Genomic DNA, 24,270 nt, shown 5'->3' on the forward strand with positions numbered 1-24,270 from the left:
GGCTTCCTCCATGGCAGGTCCCTCCATGATCCTGTTTCTGTGTTGAAGCCAGTGGACCATGGACTGATGTTTCTGTAACTATGAACCAGGATGAGCCTGTACCAGAGCATGCTAGGGATTTGCACCTCTCATCCTTTGAGTTGTGGGTGTTGAATATTGGATCCAGCAATGGGAAAGTGACTGAGACAGAACTTGACTTTTACAATCTCATCTACAATAATTTACTTGCTCAAAGCCCTGTTTCCAAGCACAAATTTGGGGTTAAGGCATCAACTTATGAATTCTGAAGGAGTAAAATGTTCAGTCCACACCACAGTGTGCAGTCAGGGCAACTGCACAAGCCGTGTGCTTGGAAGTACTCAGTGCTTGAAGTTTAATGCCTTTTGCTCATGTTTTGAGACTGTTAATACTTTTCTCTCTGGATTTACATTTAGGCAAAGTCCTGGGGAGCATGTGCTCGGTGCTTAGAGCCTTAGTTCAGATACTGTTCTGCATCTCTTGAGCTCCCTGCACCCCTGGGACCAGCAATCGCCCTGCTCCAGGGCTCAAGCCTACCCTTGTCATCCCCTGTGGTGCTGCCAACCTCTGTACCCAGAGACAATGTCCTGGGCATGGACACAGGAAGGATCAGGGCTGGGTACTGTCCCTCCGTGGTATCTCAGGAAGGGGCACAGCTGTGGTGGCAGACCCAGCTCTGGAGTGACGCCCACTGCTCATCCAGGGGGCCTCTTGGCAGTCTCCCCTCCTCCCCGTACAAATCCCTACCATGCTCTGGTACCTGTAGTAATGTTCTTGAGTCACCAGCTTCAATGGGCGAGGAAGATGCCTGAGTTACATGGGTGTTTGTCCCTAGTTGGCAGAGCTGAGAACCTCGCAGCTCTGTGCTCAGTCCCAAGAGGAGGCCCGGGTTCCACCCTTTGGGGTTTCACTCATCCTGTATGCAAGGTCATGGGACATCAGACAGGAAATAAAAACCACCATGATGGGTCAAGGAGAAAGGATCACCTGGAAAGAGTAAAAAGAATTTTTCCTGAATTCTGATGTAGGGGCCTTGAATTTTTCTTTCAGGACAGACCACATAAACCATGAAGCTGATCTTGACTAGTCCTAGGCCTCTCTTCATTTTCTTATTCATAATACCACCAATCTAGTCACCAACACCAAATCTGGGGATCATCCTTACTGCTCTGTTTCTCCTTCTCCCTATTCCAAGACTTACAATTCTTTTTCTAGATATTTCTGGTCTCTTCATTCCCAGATGCTCCTAGGTTCATTCAAATAACTAAAGAAAATTGTATTGAGAGAGAGAGAGAGAGAGAGAGAGAGAGAGATGGAGAGAGAGAGAGAGAGAGAGAGAGAGAGAGAGAGAGAGCACAGACACAGACACAATAACCAATAATTTTTAACAGAGATAGAATTTTATAGAATAATCATGGAACTTTTAAGACAGTTTTTTTTTTGTCCTGCTGGGCACTGGGCTCAGGGACTTACACATGCTCAGCAAAAGCTATACCCCTGAGCTACATCCCCAGGCTTAGACCAGCTTTCCCCAGTATTTATTAAGGTTAACTGCTAATCCTAAATACCACGGACACTACTGGGGGCAGGACAGAGCAGAGAAGGGCCATGTGACCACCATAAGTATTGGTGGGCATTCAAAGTCTCCCTTTATGAGACAGCCACTGGCTCGTGGTGTCAAGCTGGATACAAGGTGTAGGATGTGAACCCTAAATCACCCTTAGCACTTATCCTAAAACAGCCCTTTCTGTACCTCAGTTCCCTGCTGAGTACTTTGGTATTGTCCCAGTCTTTTACAGGCAAAAGTCCAGGAGGCTGTTCCGGGCCCTCCACCCACCCATCTTCCTGTGCCTGTATCTAACATCACTGTCACAATAGCAGCTTGCATGGAGGTCAAGCCCTTTCCTTCCTGTCCTCGCTGCTCCCGTGCCTGCCTACCTTGGAAGTTTCATTACTCACTTAGTAAAGCTCATCCCATCCAGCTCAGGCGCTGCCGCCACTTTTAGGGTTTTCTTTTTTTTTCTTAACAAATGTTTGAGAATCATTCCTATGCACCATTACAGTGTTTTGCATTATTAATACTTCAATCACACAACACAACAGCCCCATGATGAAAGGACAGTTACCCACTGCCAGCTTAGACATGAAGTTTGCCAGCTACCCCAGGGCACAGCCAGGATTTGAACCCAAACCACTCTTGACCAGCCCTTGTCCTCAACTTCTGTGCCATCTTGCCACAGTAAGCCTTCTATGCCCAGTCCTGCTTGTTTATGCTTAAAGCTGATTTGTTGGCTCTTATACCCCAATGAGTCATGGGAAATCCCTTTTATCTCCTCTTCCCTCCTGTACCTTTCACTTTGTTGTATGTTGTATGCCGGATTCTCAGATCAGCAAACATTTTCATAGGAAAACAAAAGGAGACATCCAAATATATAAGAGTTTGATGCTTCATGTGGCTCATCAACACAAAACTACATTTTACACATTTTTCTGATGGAGGGGTCATATTGTTGGTTCCTGCAGTGCCATGTACTTCAGGGATTAGTAGTACTGGGGAGCCCATTCTGGATATTTCAAACAGAAAAGGAATTTAGTCCAGTGTGACCGGCGCAGCTCCAATGAAACAGGAGACAGGAGACGCTTTTGTGGACGACAGTTAACTGCTAGTTTATTTATGCGGGCTCTGGTTTATATATTTGGCTGTGACCAATCACAGGCTGCCACAAGGAAGCAGGGCGGGAATGGGATGCAGGCTCTGGCTACTATATCCAGCTGTGGCCAATCAGGAGTTGCCACAGAGTACGGAGTAGAGCTCGGGGTGCGCACGGGTTGGCTAATTTAAAGAGGAACCTAGCGCATTGCGGAAGCTGGCGTGGTCCTTAGTCCCGGTTGGGGTATGGTATGTTGAGCGCCTGCGCCCAACACAGTGTATTGTTGGAGGGGTTGGAAAAGTAACTTTAGGTGAGGCCGGGTCCCCAGCCCCCAGGCAATGGACTGATACTGATTTGCCCAGGAAGCCAGCTGCGGTTGGACCAGCAAAGCTTCCTCAGTGTTTACTGCTGCTCCCACTGATGGTGTGAGTCTGGGCTCCCTCTCCCTCTCCCTCTCCTGTGGGTTAGATCAGTAGTGGCCCTCGATTCCCACTCCACTGTGAGGAGGGCATTGGAGGGATCCAGGCGTGGCTCCTTAGGAGAACTGAATGCCAAGCACAGCCCTAGCTGCCCCACCCCTCGCGCCTCCATCTGTGGAAACATCATCTTTCACAAAACCAGTCCCCGGTGCCAAAAATGTCGGGGTCCCCTGGGTTACACCTTCAGGAGTGAGCCTCAGAATGACCCTGCCAGAGAGGCTCCCGCTCTTCCCATAAACAGCCTGAAGTGACCCCTGAAAATAGTTTACTACCCTCTTGACGCAGAGAGACTCCAGATGGCACCGAAGGACCGGCTCCTGGGGACATCCGTGCAGTCCATCGAGAGCGCCCAGCCGTGGAGAGCCCCACACCTGTCGCTGTGCAGTAACCATGTGCCTCTGTGTGTTGTGTGCTGGAGCCTCAGGTGCGGCCCCACCAAACAGCAGAGCTGGCCGCAAGGTCAGTGGCCCAAAGAGAGTGCTGAGCTTCTGCTGTACCTGCGCAAACTGATCAGTGCTGAACTGGGCAGTGCAGGTACCGTCTCTGGCAGCTGACGGCGTTTTAGGCGAACACAGCTCCCTGGCTACCCCGCTGTAGCTTGTGGTCCTCAAGGACTCACTGAGCCAGTCGCACTGAGATGATCCTTAAGAAGAAGGGGAATTGTTCTTGAGGAGGGAAAGAGGTCCGGAGAGAGAGGGTGAGGAGAGGAAGCTGAAGAAACGGAACATTTGCAGCTCAGCAGTAAATGTAGCCTACAATAAATACAAAATGATAATGATAAACAAAAGCAAAAAAGAAAAACAAAAAAACAAAGTCTCTTTCAGGCAATGGCTACTTTGCTGTGACTGGAAGCTTCAGAAACAGGGACCCCACTCGTGGGATTTCAGGTTTTGGGCCAGTCTGCAGTGCTCCCTCAAAGCCTCCTACATTCAGAGTTGGGGTTTCTGGAAAGTGAGCGGGTCACGGGCCCAGGCTTCAGCACAGAATAACCCACCACCGCATTGGCAGCTGGACAGCTGTGAAACGGAGAAGTTGGGCAGAGGAAGCTGGGCACCAGGGAGTGCCCCGGAAGGCTGCATCTTGGCCCTGGCCCCTTTCTCTCCTTCTGTCTGTTTCCCAGCTCCCATGTGGTCCCTCTACCATTGTGAGGCTGCTGCCTTGTCCCAGACCTGTAGCGATGGAGCCAATGGACTGTGGCCTGACCGTTAAACCACAAGCAAAACTAGACCTTTCTTTTTAAAGTTGATTTTTGCCAGGTATTGTGTCACAATGACAGAAAGATGACTGATACAGACACTGTCGACATTTCAGGCAGGATAAGCCTTGCAGAGGGGACTGTCCTCTGTATTTCTAGTGTCTAACAACATCCCTAGCTTCTCCACTAGTTGCTGGTAGTACGCCATTCACTGTGACAATATAAAGTGACTCTACACTTTGCTAAATGCCCCTGTGTGAGTTAGAGTTCATGAAAGGAATAGATTTAATATAAAAAGTGATATATATCATAAACTATATATATAGGCTATATATGATTTAAAAGGTAGGCTACAATGGCTTCCTGCAGAATCAGGTATAGAAGAATCCAGAAGAGTCATCTGTACTCTGGAGAGCTGGAGAATGCAGTGAAACGTTGAGGGTCTGGAGCTCCTGCAGTCCCATGCAAAACTATATTGGGAAGCCAAGGAGTCTGGCTAGAATCCCGCAGACAGATGTCCAAGGCCATGGCCAAGACTGGAACCTTTCTGAAGAAGCAAAAGTGAGAGTTCCTCCTTTCTCTCTCTCTCTCTCTCTCTTTTTTTTTTTTACTTCCTCCAGGATAAAGGCCTGTTGGTGCCAACCATACTCAGGGTAGACCTTCGTCTTGAGTGGTTTCATTATCCAGACACACCAAGAACCAGGCTAACCCAGTCAGCCAGGCATTTCTTATGCAAGTTGATGCCACCATTAACTACTACCAAAGCGCCCTCTGGGAGCAAAATAGCTTGGGTTGGGAACCACTTGTCTGAAACAGCATAATCTTGGCCTTTAAAGAGTTTAGAAAGCGGCTGCCATACTGCTGTCCTTGGTCCAGGAAATACTTAGGAACATGTGCCTTCACCAGGCTCCATGGATCAGCAGCACTAGAAAACAGGTGGCACCAAAGCCGCATTGCGCCTTCACCCACTCACAGCAGCAGAGTGAATGCCTTTGCCTCTTCCCCCACTGAACTCTGTTCCTGATTCCCTTCTTGTGTGATGCCATCAGACTGGCAGAACCTGAATCACACCTGTACTTCCAGCTGAAGGGAACATGGCAAAGGCTTCATTTTTGGCTCTCCTGTTTCTGCAGTGCAAGAAGGTACCCTAGCAAGAGGTCAAATAGTATTGAGAATAGATCTACCATTACACCATGTAAACTTCTGGTTTTTGTCAAATGAAGTAAGATGAGAATGTAAACATATTTGAATTTTAAAAAGTGGAAGGAGCAGAACACTATCAATGTCTGTTATCAGAAAGAAGATAAATTCTAGCAACATTGTGTTAACCAGTCGCTGGGACGTGAACAATATACCGTGAAATTTCACCTTCCACGTGTAAATATTTTGTTTCCCTGAGAAGCTGCAGGTTCTGTGTACTCCCATGAAACTGGAACAGAAGTACCGAGGTTTTGTCTTGTGGATATTAAGAATCATTAAACCTTTTTGTGGTACTGGTGACTGAGCTCTGGGCCTCTGCTCTGAGCTTTTTATTTATTTTTTTAAAATTTTATTTAAAAAAAAAACAGGGGCTGGGGATTTAGCTCAGCGGCATAAGCACCTGCCTTGCAAGCAGGTGGTCGTGAGTTTGATCCCTGGTACCGATAAAAAGTTTAAAAAATTATTTAAAAAAACAAAACAGTAAAAGAGTACAGGTAATATAGAATTTCAAAAAAAAAACAGTAAGAAATCACTAATTAATAGATTACATATTGTCATCTTAGAAATAGTTGTTCAAGTTACAAAATTAAAGCATACAAAGTGGAGATTCGAACAGTGAGACTGCAAACAGTTGTGTTCAGTGATCCAAAAAAACTTAGTAATATGGTCATCTATCTTACACACCTAAACACTCTTGCAGTTGTATCCTTTAGAGCACTTTCTTTTCCTCTCTTTTTTTATTTTTTATTTTTTTTTGAGACAGTGTTTTGCTAAGTCACTAAGTTGTCCAGGACGGGCATGAAATGTCACTCTTCCTGCCTTAGACTCCTAGAGTTCTGGAATTATAGGTGAGCCACACACTCATCATGAACTATTAAACGTCTTTTTGTAAAAAAAAGGTTTGGTACTGGAGATTGAACCCAATCTTTAACCTCTTCAATATCCTTTAAAATTAAATTTATCTGACCATCAGAAATAGTTAGGAACACTGCATAATCTCCTCTTTTGGGAACATTATGTGACTTTGATACACCAGTCATTGGCACTGAATTTGAATTGAGACATATATTGAGGGCTAAGGGTTTAATAATTTAAAATTTTCTTTTTCATCTTAAATATATTCTGCTACTGTTTCATCTCTGCTCCCCATGGAGTAGCAGAGACCAGGTTTGTCCTTCGGCCTGAAGTGACAGCAACAACAAAGACAGACAAAAATATGCAGAAGGCTGATTTCTGAAGCACTGGACATCAGGCGAAAAGGACCATAGTTCCCGTGGGACAGGAAGCAAATGAGGAAACTGCCATTCTCGTGCCATTGCTTTAAGGGTGCTCTCCATGTCAGCACCCATGTAGGAGAAACTGAGGCACCACCTAGTAGATACCCTGCCATCTGTGGGGAAAGGCTGAAGCCAAAGATCAATCACATGTGCAGGGCTGGAGCAAGGTGGAACTGCACCTCACACACACCTACAACACCTGAGAAGAATTCATTCTCAGGGGAAACTACACATGTTTGGAAAGAGTTGGTTTTGAAATGACAAAAGGAACTGGATTATTTAATGATAAAAATAAGGTGACACCCTCCCTCCCACTCAAGTGGCCAAGCCAATTAAGGAATATCGTGACAGATTTCTTTTTTGACTGTGATCAGAAGTATCCCATGATGTCACTTACACAGTAAGACTTAAAAGATACTGGGGATTCATATCCCATCCATTTGACACTCCATCAAATCAACAAAGATTTAAAAGTCTAAACTGTATCCTCCTAGAGAGGGTGATGGGCTTTGGGCCCTGTTTCATGATGTGTCTTAGCATTTTTGTCAGAGATATTTATGATGTCCTATTAGTTTGGGTCTGTAGACAGCACAGAAATTTGCACAGGGGGCTGAGGGGAAGACTGTGTACCTTTTTTAGTGAGAAAAAGGGAAGTACATATAGACTGAACGTTAGGTAGAAGTTGTCAGGGACTGGAATCAATGACAGAAAAGCAGTAAAATTATCTTTCCTAGACACTGTTTAAAAATACAACAAATGTTCATTTGTAAAAGTTAATGCATTTCTTAAAATAAATTGTCTAGCGCTCTCGTAGGCCCCCAGGACACAGCAATTAGAACAAGGTGCACATGCCCCCGGAGCCCACAGTTCACAGCAAGTCACACCTTCTGCTCAGAACTTTGCAAGCAGGACCTGGCCTCTCACAGCCGTGGTGTGGGGAGGAAATGTACCCACCTGCCTGCAGCAACCAGGGAGGCCTGAGACAGGGCGTGAGCACCTGGATTGAGCCCAGGGTGGCAAGGTAGGCCAGAATCTGCTGGGCCAGACGGCAAGAAACGTGCAGCAGGCAGGAGGGCGGAGGACAGGCAGAGAGGCCTGGGAGCGGGAGGGTTTGAGGGCTCCATGACTGACTGGCCGATGTTTAAGGTGAGTGGCAGAGAGCAGGGAGGCCATGCAGGGAGTCTGTGTCATCAGGCCTGAGTGCATGGTGGAGAAGCATGAGTGCATGGACATGAATGTGCACTGAGAAGAAGGTAGGAAGAGACACATCTGTAACTTGACAGCCAGCAAGGTCGCTCCAGAGGCTGTTCTCAGAGCCAATAGCCTGACTCCTAAAATCAGGGCCACTCAAGCCTGTCTCCAGAGCTCCAGCCTCGGTTCCAAACCTTACTCGTGGTGTGTTCTGGAGAACGTGACATAGTCCCTCCACGCTCCAGTGTTCTCCTCTGTGACCTGAAGGCATAGTGACACGTCTCTCATGGGAGAGCTGGGGATTAAATGCACTCCTACCTGGAAAGTGCTTAGAATAAGGCTTGGCACGCAGAGACCCCCACACAGGTGTTTGCTCTTACGGCTACTCTATGCCACAAAGAGTTTACTGGGTTTTTACTGAAGAAGGAAGAGGTTTTTGTTGTCATTACTGTGGTTTTATTTTCCCCATTTGTATGAGCTCTGGGTGCTCCAGTGCCTGGAGGAGCTTACAAAATGAAGGGAATGGGCAACTCACATGGAGTCTGTCTTGTTTGCCAGACTTTAAGACTCAATATGAAGAATGGCTCTTTATTTTTATTTTAAAGATAGTAAACAAGACAGAACAAAGCCATTTAAAACAATGCAGCAAAACTGGTACAGAACTTCAAAGCAGGATAGCAGGAAAACAACAATAGTACCATAGTACATCTTGTTATCTTCACAATAGTTGTCCACTCCATTAGAGATAGCAATATCAAACCAAAAACAAAACGATAAAAACAATCAAGACAGAATATTGAATAAAGCAAAATAATTATTCAGAACAAAGCAAAACAGTGAAAACAATATTGGACTTCAAAGACAAGACAGAAGGAAATCCCCCATATTTGCTACACTGCATACCGTCATCCTCCCAGGAGATGCTCAAACTGCTGGCCCCAGGCCTACATAATCAACCCAACAATACAAGAATTTAGTTGCTTTATGAGCCTTAGTTGCTATCAACTCAGCCTGTCCTCCAAACCAGCGGGTTACTTGGGGGATGTAGTGGGGACTCGGAGGGTGTTTGAATCTCAGCCATGCATGATAGCAGATTCACAGGCGCCGCTATCTGACTTTTCTCTCCCTGGAACTTGCGCAGCTTGTGCAGCTTACCAGGAAGGGTGGATGGTTGATTTCTTGGCTGGTCCCCCACGTCCCAGCAGGGACGATTCTTGGTAGATGCTGACTTTTCTCCCCGTGGAGCCCACGCAGCAGGAATGTCTCTTTAGGACCCAGTGACCAAATCGCCCTACAGGATGAGGGAGGAGTGTCCTCTGCACTCTGCCTGAGCACACAGGGACACTGGGAGGCATGTGTCAGGAGAAGGACCAACAGACAGTCATGGTGACGTTGGCAACTGTGGCACCTCCCTGAAGAAAGACCAAGAACCAGCTGCTTCTGAGCAGATGTGGGGCTTGTGCTGGGATCCCAGAAGGAACTGAAGGAACATCAGAGGTGATGAAGTCTGGTCCTACAACAGATGCATGTCACAAAATAAGTGCTAGTGCCATTAGGGGTGAACTGCAGCTTTTTTGAGTCCAGGTGGGGCCTGAATTTCTGTGGATTTGAAGTTTCACCCCGGACACCACCCTAATCCTGCTGTAGAACTGCTGGGACTCTCTGGCACAAACCTAACTCTGACCACTGTGAGGGAGGGCCATGCCTCGAACTGGACACTGGCATGAAGTTGCAGTCCCCAGAAGACAGCCACAGGCTCCAAATCACAAAAATGTTTTTCTTTTTTTTCTTCACTGTTGATCTTTTTAAAAAATTTTTAAAATTGTTCATTTGGGTTTTTTAATTTTTTTATTGTTTTTGTTTTTTGTATGTGTGTGTCTGTATGAACATGCCTGCTCATTTTTTTGTTTTGTTTTGGTTGTATTTTTGCTTTCTCATTCTTTCCCTCCCTCCTGTCCTTGCCACAAATGTCCTGAGGCTTAATCTTCCTTTGTCCTTCAGTCTCAGCTCTAATCTCTTTTTCTTCTTTCATTGTATCTAGTTTTTTTTCCTCTTTTTTTAAAAAAAATTTTAAACAGAAAAAAGTAAAAACAATAAATTTTAATGTTTTTTAATGTTTTAATTTCAAGACAGGCTAGTAGGAGAGTAACAATAATCAACACACTGCACATTGTTGTCTTCATAGTAGCTGTTCAGAGTAGCAGATACAGACATGAAACCCAGAAGGGGAATAGCTGGGTTGAATGGGACCACTAATCCTAGTTTTTGAAGAATCTTCACAGAGATTTGCACAGTGGCTGTATTAGTCTCCCACTAACAGTGGAGAAGGGCTCCTTTTTCCTCACAACCCTGCAAGCATTTGTTATTGGTGGATTTTTTGATCGTAGCCATTCTTTCTGGAGTGAGATGGAAGCACTGTATTGTTTTAATTTGCACCTTTTGAAGCACAAATGATGTTGAATGTTTTCTCATGTATCTATTTGGTGTTTGTATTTCTTCATCTGAGAAGTGTGTATTTATCTCAGATACCCATTTTTGGATTGGGTCTTTGAATTTTGGAGGCCTGATTTTTGGTATGTTCTAGATATAAGTCTTTGTCTGAAGGAAAACTGGATATAGTTTTTTCCACTCTGTGAGTTCCCTTTTCACTTTATAGGTGATATCTTTTGTTGTGTAAAAGTTTTTAATAAAGTAAGATCACATTTGTTAATACTTTGTTGTGTTCCCTGTGTGGTCTGGATTTTGTTCATGAAGTCTCTGCTTACACCTGTGTCTTTCAGATTTCTACCTATTTTCTCTTCTAGTATATTGGGAGTTTCTGTTTTAATATTTAGATCTTTGATCCATTTTGACTTTAGTTTAGTGCATCATGATAGACATGGGTCACATTTTAGTCATTAGCATGTAGAAAGCCAGTTTTTCCAGCACTATGTATTAAACAAATTGTCTTTTTTCCGTCATTGTGTTTGGCACCTTTGTCAAAGATAAGTGTGTTTGAAGTTGAATATGCATTTTCTGGTCTCATGTTCTTTTTTTGTTTTTGCCAGTACCATGCTGATTTTTATCACAGTAGCTTTGGAGTATAATTTCAAGGGATTGTGGGATTGTGATGCTTCCTAACTTACCTTTGTTGCCCAGGATTTTTTTTTTTCTATTTTAGGTCTCTTTTGGCATCAAATGAATTTTAGGAATGTTTTCTCCAGTTCTGTGAGGTATGCTAATGGTATTTTGATCAGGATTGCATGAAATCTGTATAACAGTTTTGGGAGTGGTAGGGCCATTTGCACTGTGTTGGTTCTTCCTATCCATGAGCAGGGAATATCATTCCATCTTATGATATCTTCTTCAGTATCCTTTTTAAGAGTACTGTAGTTTTCAAGGTATAGGTCTTATACTCCTTTTGTTAGATTGATTCCTAAATATTTCATTTTATTTGGATGCTATTATAAAGAGTGTGGGGGTGGGGATTTAGCTCAGTGGCATAAGTGCCTGCCTGGCAAGCATGAGGTCATGATTTTGATCCCCAGTACCAAAAAAGAAAAAATAAAAATAAAGGGTGTGGTTCTCTAATTTCTTTTTATGTGACTTTGTTGGTTGTATACAGGAATACTATTGATTTTTGAGTGTTGACTTTGTATTCAGCTAAATCACTGAATTTGGTTATTAAATCTATTAGTCTTTTGGTGAAGCTTCTGGGGTCTTCTATGTAGAGTACTGTAACATCTGCAAATAATGATCACTTAACTTCTTCCTGGCCCATCCTTATTACTTACATTTCTTTCTCTTATCTGATTGCTCTGGCTAATGGTTCCAGAACTATATTGAATAAGAGTGGTGATAGTGGCCATCCTTGTCTTTTCCTGATTTAGAGTGAAAGTTTTTAGATGGTTCTTATTAGATTGAGGCAAAGACCATGTATCCCAATTTTCTGTAGAATTTTTAGCATAAATGAAGTGTTGGACTTTGTCAAATGCTTTTTCTGCATCTATTGAGATGATCATGTGATTTTTGTTTTTGGTTCTGTTAATATGGTATATTACATTTATGGATTTACGTACATTAAACCATCCCTACACCCTGATGAGAACCTAACTTGATCATGGTGCATAAACTTCTTGATGATTTGCTGCACTCTGTTTCCCAATATCTTATCGAGGATTTTTACATCTATGTTCATTAGAGGGATTGGCCTGTAGTTTCTTCTTTGGTTTGTTTCTTCTCTGGTTTTGGAATCAGGGTAATTCTTGCTTCCAGGAATGATTTTGGAATCATACTGCTTCTCTTTTAATTTCCCTAAAGAGTTTCAGCATAAGTGGCATCAATTATTCTCTAAATTTCTTGTAGAATTCAACCATGAAATCATCAGGGCCTGGGCTTTACTTTGTTGGTTAAATTTTTAATTACATTTTCAATTTCACTGGCTGATAGTGGGTTATTTAGAATTTTTATACCTCCTTGATTTAGTTTTGGTAGTTGGATCATTTATAGCACTCTATCCATATCTTCTGTGTTTTCTAACTTGTTAGAATATATGTTCTCATACTATGTATTGTTGATCTTCTGAATTTCTGTAGAATCTGTTGTGATTTCCCCCTTTTCATTCCTAATTGCTTGAATTTATGTTTTTTCTCTTTTTGATGAGAGTAATGATGATTTATCAATTTTATTAATTCATATAAAGAACTAACTTTTCAATTCATTGATTTATTGTATTTTTTAGTCTCAATTGCATTTTTGCTCTTCATAATTTCCTCCTTCACATGAACTTTGGTTTTCATTTGTTGTTTTATTTTTAGAAGTTTGAGGTTCAATATTACATTGTTTGAGTTCCTTTTTTAAAAATTTATTTATTTAAAAAAAGATTAAGATAAAAGAAGACATAACAAAACAACTCAGAACAGAGCAATTTAAGCAACACAGTACTTCACCACAAGACAACCCCATATTAACAATAGCTACCATAATGTCTCTTTCTTTGAAAAAGTTGAGCATACCTTCACATACAGTAGCATTAAACATAACAAAATAGTATAAAACCATTCAAGAGAATGAAAGTATTACAGGGTATTCAGAACCAAATAACAGAAAATGAACAATGGTTTCTATATTATCTCTTAGTCTATAAAAAATTTGTTTATACTATCACATACAATAAAATCCAATAAGATATAATATGATAAAATTATAATATATATAATATGATATATATGATATATATTATATATAATATATAATATATATTATAATATATATTATATATTAATATATATAATATATAATATATATATTATAATATATATTATAATATATATAATATGATATATATATTATAATATATATAATATGATATAATATATAATATGATAAATCAATGAAGACAGAAGAACAAAAGCTTGGTAGGAATTCAAAACAAGATGATATAAAATCATCACTAGCTATTATAATGTCTTGTTTTCTTCAAAATAGCTGTTCATCCATCACAGACAATAAAATCAAACAACCCAGAAAAAAAATCCATTCCAACTAATGAATAAGAACATTACAGGGCTTCAAAGCAATATAATGGGGAATCATGACAACCACATACCTTTATGTATTCTTACCATTTCTTACACAAGAGAGACTATTCAGTATTTATACATGTGAGTTTGATTTATTTGACTTATGAGTATGGTCTCAAGCTGCATCCATTTATTTATAAATATCTCAATGTGATCATTCTTAATAGCTGAGTAATACTCCATTGTATAGAAATGCCACAACTTTTTTTATCCATTCCTCAGTTGATGGACACTTGGGTTGTTTCCAAGATCTGGCAATTACAAATTGTGCTGCTATAAACACAGGTGCACATATATCACTGTGGTATGATGCCTTCAGTTCTTCTGGAAATATGCCTAGAAGTGGAATAGCTGGGTCAAATGGGACTTTCAATCCCAGGTTTTGAGGTATCTCTGGACTGACCTCCACAGTGGTTGCACCAGTCTACACTCCCACCAACAGTGTACAGGAGAGTTCCTTTTTCCCCACAGCCTCTCCAGCATTTGTTGTTGTTGGTTTTCTTGATCTTGGCCATTCTTTCAGGGGTGAGATGGAATCTCAGTGTGGTTTTAATTTGCATTTCTCTAATGTCTAATGATGATGAACATTTTTCCATGTGTTTATTTGCCATTTGCATTTCTTCATCTGAGAATTGTGTATTCATTTCAGATGCCCATTTTTGGATTGTATCTTTGAATTTTGGGGGTCTGATTTTTAAAAATTCTTTATATGTTTTAGACAGAAGTCCTTTGTCTGAAGGACAGTTCATTAAGATTTTTTCCCAGTTTGTGGGTTTTCTTTTCACCATGCTGGAGATTTCTTTTGAGGAGCAGAAATTTTTTAATAAGATGTGATCCCAGTTATTGACTCTGGGAAGTATTTCCCATGTGATTTGATTTCTGTTCATGAATTCTCTACCTACCCCTATGTCTTCAAGGTTTTTACCCAATTTGTCTTCCAACAGATTTAGTGTTTATGTTTTAATATTCAGACCTTTGATCCATTTATATTTTAGTTTAGAACACGGTGATAGGCATGGGTCTAGTTTTAGTTTTTGGTATTTGGAGAGCCAGTTTTCCCAGCACCATTTATTAAAGAGACATTGGTTCTTGCAGTGAACACGTTTAGCCCCTTTATCAAAGATAAGGTGGTTGAGTGTGTTTGTAGTTGTGGTTGTATCTTATAATCTATTCCATTGATCTTCAGTTCTTTTTTTATTCCAGTACCATGTTGATTTTACTACAGTTGCTTTGTAGTATAACTTGAAGTCAGGGATTGTGATACATCCTGTCTTGCTTTTGCTGCTTAGAACTGTCTTTGCTACTTTAGGTCTCTTCTGGTTCCAGATGAATTTTAGGAGTGATTTCTCTATATCTATGAGGTATGTTGATGGTATTTTTATTGGAATTGCATTGAATCTGTATAACAGTTTTGGGAGAATGGCCATTTTCACAATCTTTATTCTTCCTACCCATGAACAAGGGATGTCTTTCCATGTTCTGAGATCCTCTTTGATTTCTTTTTCAGGGTATTATAATTTTCCCTGTATTGATCATTCATTTCTTTCGTGAGATTAATTCTTCTTTTTTTTTTTTGTCTTTTTGCTTCTTGTCGGTACCAGGGATTGAACTCACGACTGCCTGTTTTCAAGGCAGGCACTTATGCCACTGAGCTAAATCCCCAGCCCCTATGAGCTTAATTCTTAAGTATTTCATTTTTATGGATGCTAGTGTGAAGGGTGTAGCTTCTCTTAGTTTTCTCTCTGTGATTTTGCTGTTAGTGTATAGGAATGCTATTGATTTCTGAGTATTGATTTTGTATCCAGCCACATTACTGAATTTATTTATTGTATCTAAGAGTCTTTCAATGGAGTTTAGGGGGTCTTCTATGTAAAGTATCATGTCATCTGCAAACAATGATAATTTAACTTCTTCTTTTCCTATCTTTACCCCTTTTATTTCTCTTTCTTGCCTAATTGCTCTGGCTAGTACTTCCAGTACTATATTAAATAGGAGTGGTGATAAAGGACATCCTTGTCTTGTGCCTGATTTTAAAGTAAAGGCTTTCAATTTTTGACCATTTAGTATGATGCTGGCTGTTGGTTTGTCATAAATGGCCTTTATTATATTGAGGTAAAGACCATCTATTCCAATTTTCTGTAAAGTTCCTATCATGAATAAATGTTGGACCTTATCAAAGGCTTTTTCTGCATCTATAGAAATGATCATGTGATTCTTATTTTTGGCTTTATTGATATGGTGGATTACATTTATTGATTTGCGTATGTTGAACCATCCTTGCATTCCTGGGATGAATCCACTTGGTCATGGTGTATAATCTTCTTGATGATTTGGTGGATCCTATTTGCCAATATTTTATTAAGGATTTTTGCATCTGTGTTCATTAGGGAGATCGGTCTATAGTTCTCTTTTTTAGTTGGGTCTTTCTCAGGTTTTGGTACTAGAGTAATATTTGCTTCCAGGAATGACTTAGGAAGGATTGCTTCCCTTTCAATTTCATTGAAGAGTTTGAGGAGTGTCGGCATTAGGTCTTCTTTGTATTTCTTGTAGAATTCTGCAGTGAATCCATCTGGGCCTGGGCTCTACTTGGTGGATAAGCACTTAATTACATTTTCAATTTCATTTACAGAGATTGGGTTATTCAACAGTTTTACATCCTCTTGATCTAGCTTTGGTACTTCATATGCTTCTAAGAATCTGTCTATTTCTTCTGTGTTATCAAACTTTTGAGAATAGAGGTTTTCGAAATAGGTGTTGATGATCTTCTGTATTTCTATTGGGTCTGTAGTGATTTCACCTTTTTCATTTCTTATTGCATGAATTTGAGCTTTTTCTTCCCTTTTTTAAATAAGGTTGGCTAGGGGCTTATCGATTTTATTTATTCTTTCAAAGAACTGATTCTTTTGATTGTATTCTTAGTCTCTACTGCATTGATTTCTGCTCTGATTTTTATAATTTCCTCTCTTCTTTTGTCTTTGGGCTTGACTTGCTCTTCTTTTTCTAGCTGTTTGAGGTGTAGCATCAGGTTATTTATTTGTATTCGTTCTGTTTTCCTGATGTGGGAACTCAGTGCAATAAATTTTCCTCTGAGGACGGCTTTCATTGCATCCCAGAGATTCTGGTAAGTTGTATCTGCATTTTCATTTTCTTGTAGGTATTGTTTAATTTCTTCTTTAATTTCTTGTGTGACCCACTGATTACTCAAGAGGGTGTTATTCAGTTTCCATGTGTTTGTGGGATTTTTGCAGTGTTTCAAGTGTTGTTCCAAGGCTTCCCCTGGGCCTGTTAGAAATTGTCTACTATTCCTTCAGCTCCTGGGACTCTGGATGCCCAGTACCCCAGATTGAGAGAGGGTCACTGGGGGTAGGGCAGGCAGGTGGAGCTGGTCGAGTGTGGCAGGAAGCTGGGAAGTTCCTTGGCCAGTGGAAGGGATGATCTTAAACTCCCAGGGCTTGGGAAGGTGCAGGAACACTCACCTCCAGTAGCCTAGTTTCCAGAATTGAGGGCACAGGCAGGTGCAAGACGCCCCTGAGCCCCTGAACCTGGCCAAGTGCAGCAGGAAGCTGGGAAGTTGGCACAGGCAGGCAAGAGCGGTTGAATGTGGCAGAAAGCTGGGAAATTCCTTGACCAGCACAAAGATCCCAAACTCCTGGGGCTCAGGACGGTGTGCGGACACTCACCTCTGGCCGCCCAGTTCCCAGGAATGAGAGAGGGTTACTGGGTGTGGGCAAGCAGGCCTGAGACCTGCAGAGCTGGTTAAATGTTGTTTGTTTGAATTCATTCTGTTTTCATGTTGTGAGAGTTTATCACTCTAAATTTCCTTTTTCGGATTGCTTTCACTGTGTCTCCTAAGTTTCAATATGTGGGTATTGACATTGTCAGTAATTGTATATACTGTATAATTTCATATTTAATTTCTTCTGTGAGCCATTAGTTATTCAGAAATGTATAGTTTAATTTCCATATGTTTGTGTAGTTCTTGTGATTTTTTTTTTTGTTGTTGTTGATTTCTAGTTTCGTTGCACTATAGTGTACAAGGAATAATTTTAGTTCTCTATTTTCAGGTAGACATGTTTTGTGGCAAGTATGTGATCTATTTTGGAGAATATCCCATTTTCACCTAGGAATGTGTTTTCTGATATTTTGGGGTGGAACACTCTTTAGACATCTATTGAGTCCATTTGTTCACAGGTTTGGTTTAAATTTTTTTTTTTTTGGTCTTTTTTTCAGTACTGGGGATCAAACTCATGACTGCCTGCTTGCAAGGCAGGCGCTTATGCCACTGAGCTAAATCCCCAGCCCCAGGTTTGGTTTAATTTTGATCTTTCTTTGTTGATTTTTTTATATAGTTGATTTATTTGTGAGACTGAGGTATTAAGGACCCCCACTATACTTGTGTTAGTGCTTATTTGGTTATTTATGTCTGTTAGTATTTGTTTTATGTAGTTGGGTGCACTGGTGTTTGGTACATATATTTATGACTGTTATCTCTTCTTGGAGATTTTCCTTCACATGTTTGTGATAACCTTGTCTCTTTTTCATCAATTTTGGCTTACAGTTTACATTCTCTGTGAATAGAAAAGCTTCCCCTGTTTTTTCCTGAGTTATTGTGGCATGGAGAATTGTTTTCCATCCTTTAACTTTTAGTCTATGAATTTATTTTGGGGTTAAATGTGTTTCTTGAACACAGCATATGATGGATCTTGTTTCTTGTTCCACTCTGCCGGTTTGTTTCTTTTGATCGGTGAGTTGAGATCAGTTACATTGATGGTTATAACTGTAATGTATTGGATTATCTTTTTCATGTTACTTTCCTGTTGTTGGTTCCCTCTTTCTTCTCTGTTGGTGTGCCCTGCTTGGTAGTTTCTTTCTATTGGTGTTATTGTGTTTGTGGTGTTCATTGTCTTTCTAATACATCCTTCAGAGCATTCTGTAGAGCTGCTTTGATGATCATGAATTTCTTCAGTTTTTCTTTGTCATTAAAGTATTTTATTTCTCTGTTGAATTTGAAACAGTTTTGCAAGGTACAGTTTTTCAAGGTACATCAGTCTGAGTTGAAGATTGCTTGCTTTTAGGACTTGAAATACCTCAGTCCAATCTCTCCTTGATTTGAGGGTTTGTGTTGAGAAGTCTGATGGTGTTTCCTTTATAAGTAATTTGTTTCTTTTCCCTAGCTGTTTTTAATATTTTGTTCTTGTGTTGAATTTTTGTAATCTTGATTATTGTATGTTTTGGTGTAGATTTATTTTGGTCATGGCTATTTGGAGTTCTATATGCTTCACTTATTTGTTTATCAAATTTTTATCTATGTTTGATAGGTTTTATTTGTGTGAAGAGATTTTTTAATGGCATTTGCGCTGTCTCCAGCTTTCCCTTGGACTCCAGTCAGTCTTATATTGTTCTTCTTTGCTTCATCTTGTAACTGTTGGATTGATTTTTTTGTGGTCCCTTGCTATTTTTAAGATATCTTTCTTTTCTTGGTCACTAGTCACAGTTTTGTCTTCTAGGTGTAATATTCTATCTTCATCTTTATTCAGTCTGTTGCATATACTTTCAATGGACTTTTTAATCTCCTGTATTTCTATTTGGATATGATTCATTGATTCCATTTCTTGTTCACAATGTTTATAACAGCACATTTTATAATCATGAAATCTTTTTTTTTTTGTCTTTTTCGTTTTTATCGGTACTAGGGATCAAACTCACAACCACACACTTGCAAGGAAGGCGCTTATGCCGCTGAGCTAAATCCCCAGCCCCTAATCATGAAATCTTGGAACTAGACTATATGTTCAGCAACAGATGAATGCATAAAGAAAATGTGCTATTTGCTCATAACGGAGTACTGCTCTACTATAAAGATGGATAAGCTTGAGTTATTTTTGTGAAAAAGGCTGCACCTTGAAACCATAAGGTTAAATGAAATAAATCACACAAGTGTAAATATCGGTTTGTTTCTCTTGTGTTAGAGACACAAAACATAGACAAGGAGCAAAACAAAGGCTAAATATTTGGAAGTAAGAACATAGTCAAATAGAAGGACAGTCAGGAGGAGGGAAGGGAATTTTACCAAAGAGAATGAAAGGGAAAAATGGAAACATAACTTTTGTAAGTGGGGAGGGAAAGAAAGGTTAAAGGGATAGGAGGGAAATGGGGAAAAATTAAGACGTATTATGTACAGGTACAAATTCTCCAATGAATGTGATCACTATGTATGGCAAATACTTACTAATAACACTTTTTAAAAATCAAGCAAGAGAAATACATAAAAAGAACATGAATAGGAAAACAAGAAGTCAAACTATTCTTATTCATAGATGACATGATCCTTTACATAGAACACCCCAGAAGACTTTTAGAATGAATAAGTAAATTTGGCAAAGTGGCAGAATACAAAATCAATACACAAAAATGAACAGCATTTCTGTACTCTAACGAATCTGAATCCACTGAAAACGAATTCAAGAATTCTATTCATGGAAGCTTAAATAATTAAAATCCTAATCAAGAAAGTGAAAGACCTCTACAAAGAAAATTACAGCTCTATTAAAAAAAAAAGATTCATCCAGGCCTACTGGCACTGCCTATAGTTTCAGCACTTGGAAGACTGAGGCAGGCAGAGTCATGTGAGTTCAAGGCCAGCCTGGACTACATGGCAAGACCCTGTGTTAGAAAAACCAGAGAGGGAGAGAGATTGAAGAGGACATTAGAAAATGGAAAAAATCCTCCCCCCCCCCATTCCTGGATAGGCAGAGCCGATATTGACAATGGCAGTGCTGCTGGCTGTGGCACCATGTGCTTGTGCTTGTAATCTTAGTGTTCTGGGAGACAGAGCTGAGGTAGAAGGATTTTAAGTTCAAGCCCAACCTGATAAACTTACCACTTAGTGAGACCTTGCTCAAAATTAAAAATTTAAAAAGGGGCTGGAGATGTAGCTCAGTGGGAAGGCTTGGTTCAATACCAGTATCACAAAAGAGCTATATTACCAAAAATAATATATAATTTAATGTCATTCCAATCAAAATACCATCCAAAGTCTTTACAGAACTAGAAAAAATTTCTAAAATTTATATGGAATCAGAAGAGACCCAGAAGCCAAAGCAATCCTGAACAATAGGATCAAAGCAGAGGCACCACAATTCCGGATTTCAAGTTATCACAAAGCCCCTGTGATTAAAAAGAAAACCTGCATGGTAATAAAAATTGTCACACTGCCCAGCAGGATGGGACAGATGCAGAAATAGCCCCAAGCACCATCAGGCATCTGATCATCAACAAGAAGGCCAAAAACACATGTTGAAGGAAAGGCAGACTCTTATCTTCAGTGATGCTGGAAGGTGATTACCCACACAGAAGAAGCTATAATGCTAATGCCAGATCTCTCACCATGTAGTCAGATAAAATAAAATGGATCAAAGACTTAACGCAAAAACAGAAACACTGAAAATAGGTAAAATTCTTGAAGACATAGACAGGCATAAGCAAGGACTTTCTAAACAGAACCCCAATTACATAAGAAATCAACAAATTTCACCAAGAATCAGCAAGCTCAGGACTCTATCTCATTTAAAAGTTTCTGCACAGAGTAAGAGACACTCTACAGAATGAGAAAAAAGTTTTGTCAGTTACTCTTTGAACAGTGTCTAAGAATTAAACCACAGCTATAAAAGATCCATCAAATAGCAGGCACTGAAACAGACAACTCTCAAAAGAAGTATAAATGGTCAGTAAGAACATAGGAAAGTGTTCAGCATAGTTAGCTGTTAAGAAATAGAAACTAAAACAACCCTCAGATCCCTTCCCACTCCAGAAAGAATGGTTGTCATCCAGGAACTCAAAACTCATAAATGCTGGCAAGGTTGTGGAGGGAAGAACACTTCTGCATTGTTGGTGGGAATGAAAACAACCTCTATGGAGCCAGTAAGGAGATTTCTCAAAAAACTAAAACTAGAAATTCCCTTTGACCCAGCTATCCTTCTGGGATCTTCCTGAAAGAGTTAAAGATGTCATATTACAGTGGTACATGCATACCCATGTTTATAGCAGCACAATTCATAATACATAAAATCTGAGAGCAGTCTATATGCCTAACAGTTCACTAGATAGAGCAAATGTAATATTTATACACTGTGGAGTACTACTCAGCCATTAAGAAAGTTAAATCTAAATCATTTGTAGGGAAATGGATCCACCTTCAGGCTATAATGCTAAATGAATTAAATCAGACATAGAAACTTAAATATCATATGGTTCCTCTTATATGAGAAACTCAAAATATAGACAATTGAAGAGCAAAAGAAAACAGATGATAGGAAATATGGAGGCAGACTTTGTGGAGATGGGAGGGGATCTAAGGACAGGGGAGAGGAAAGGATCAGGAGAAAAAGAGAAAATAAAAATGATTAAGGTGTGATATGTATAGCTACCAAGCCCCCCAGGTGAACATAATTACTGTGTACAGTAAACACATACCAGCTTAAACGAGTTAACCCATCTGGGTCATGTGACACGGTGGAGCCATGCCTGTAGATATTCTCTGGCTTCCTGGTGGAGCTCTGTGCCCCTTCCTGACAGCAGATACCCTTGTCCCTCACCAGCAGGGCCCTGAGGTCCATCATCTGTACCAGATGCAACCACGCCTGCTGAAACTGTGCCCATCTGTGACCCAGGTCACAGATGAATTTGCTGCAACTGCCACCTCTGCCAGATAATTCCTCTGTGTGATGGGAAATTAAGCCACACAAGAGCAGGCTCCCTCATGTCCTCATGCAGCCTTCTGGGCTTTTTGTTACAGTGGTTGGGGATCCTCCAAATTTAGGATTTTTATCCTGCTTCAGAAAGGATGAGCCCCACCTGATGAGATTTGAGCTGTGCTCCTGCTGGTTGTTGCAGCAGCAGGATACATGGACACGTGAGGCCACCACTCCTCAGCATGGTGGATGGCTCTGAGAGAGCCTGAGTTAGCTGCTTGAGGCTTCACAAGAGCAACTAAACCTGTGCAACGGGTCTGGAGAGGCGCAGCTCTTCTTCAGCATGAGAAAGCTGCCATTCACAGGCTGCCATCCACTGTTTGAAAAGTCCTGGAGTGGCTGTGGCCACACACCTCCCTATTAACTGTCACCTGAGTGGCTTACACCCCCACCCCCATTGGCCTGGACTACACCTGAAAGTTTCTAAGACCCTGAACTTCCCACTGGGCACTTTGGTTTCAGCACTTGCATGGTAACATGATCAATGCAGTCTTTCTCAAACACCCACGTGGACAGTAATTAGTTCCACAGATTATGGGACAAAGCAGCCACACATAATTTCAATGAATGGAAATTACTTTATAGCCCAGCTGCTGTTAACTGACAACCTCTGTTTGAAAAAAATTCACTGCTTCTATTTCTTTTCCCACATAGGTATGTGAGACACCATGTTCCCGTGGTTGTAGGTGTGCCCCACCCTGTGCACATGCCCAGGATCCCTTCTATGCATTAAGCTTTTGGAAACTGCTGAAAATTCTCTTTATGCCGCCCTATGAAAAGTCCTCTCTTCTCCCCCAGTTCTTTCCTCTAGATGAGTCTGGCAATGAGCTCTTCCACTCCGATCTTTAAAGACCTACCTGGTCTCTACCTGGTTTCTCTCTGTCACTTCTCTCCCCGGAGCCCTCCAGGCAGCAGAGAGGAGAATTTCAGGGATTCCCTCTTAATTGCCCATTTGCTTCCCTTGCTCAGAGTTGTTTCCCACTCTCTCTCTGGATTTCCCCGAGGCCCTCTGGCTTTGGTCTTCCACCCCACTACAGTACCTGCTCAACTTACAATTATTCCAAATACCTGTTAAGTCAAGATGGTATAAGCACCTCTTTATGATAATTTTAACTTGGTCTTTCAGAGCCCTGCCACCCTCTGGTTCTCTTCTAATCAGAGTGAAGGGCACCAATTCTCTTAAATATTTCTTTCAAAACACTCTTGGCGATGCACTTGTCTTCTTCCTCACCTCCCCTGCCAAGTCTACCATCTTACTGACAAATGTCCTGGGAGCCCTGTAGTGCTCCCATGCAGTCCTCTGACCCAACACTGATGCCCCCCAATCTCCCAGGTGCTTTAGGAGCCCTGGTTGGCACAAAGTCAGTGACCACCTTCTCTCTGATGAAGCCCTGTTAAATGGAATGCTGGTGTCTTCCTTTGCTCCTGCTACCATAAGAAGACATCACAGACTAGATAATTTATAAATAACAGAACTCTATTTCTCATGGTTTCCAAGACCAAGACACTGGTAGTTTTGGTATCTGATGAAGGCTTGCCGCTGTGTCTTCATGTGGAGGAAGGGATGGAAAGGATGAACTTGTTTCCTGGAGCTCTTTTATGAGGGTACTAATCCCAGCCATAGAGAATCAGTCTCATCACCACCTAATGGTCCCACTGTCAAAACCGCTGCCTGGAGAATCACACCAGGAACTGTAATTGCAGACTATAGGATCTGGATTCCAGTCCGTATGCAGGGAACAGTATCTGAACTCATGCTAAAACCAGTTCATTCAGCTAGCTCTAGAGCGGCCAATCTGCTTTACCTGCAAAGCTTGACATATTGTGCTTCACCATCAGACCTGTTGGTTTGGCATGAAACCCAGGCTGCACAGCAAGATTACAGTGAGTACTAGGACCTCATGCTGCCTACAGTTCACCAAATGTGAGAGATCACACATGGGCATTT

At 41.0% G+C, this 24,270-nt stretch overlaps 1 pseudogene; it reads left to right on the forward strand.

The window, feature by feature from the left end:
* LOC134473963 (tubulin beta chain-like) overlaps positions 1-24,270 on the forward strand; it is a 57,791-nt pseudogene that overhangs the window by 30,425 nt on the left and 3,096 nt on the right.

The sequence above is a fragment of the Cavia porcellus genome, unplaced genomic scaffold (assembly GCF_034190915.1).
Source record: "Cavia porcellus strain 051 isolate PalLab524CR breed Dunkin Hartley unplaced genomic scaffold, mCavPor4.1 scaffold_29, whole genome shotgun sequence".
Classification (NCBI taxonomy): Eukaryota; Metazoa; Chordata; class Mammalia; order Rodentia; family Caviidae; genus Cavia; species Cavia porcellus.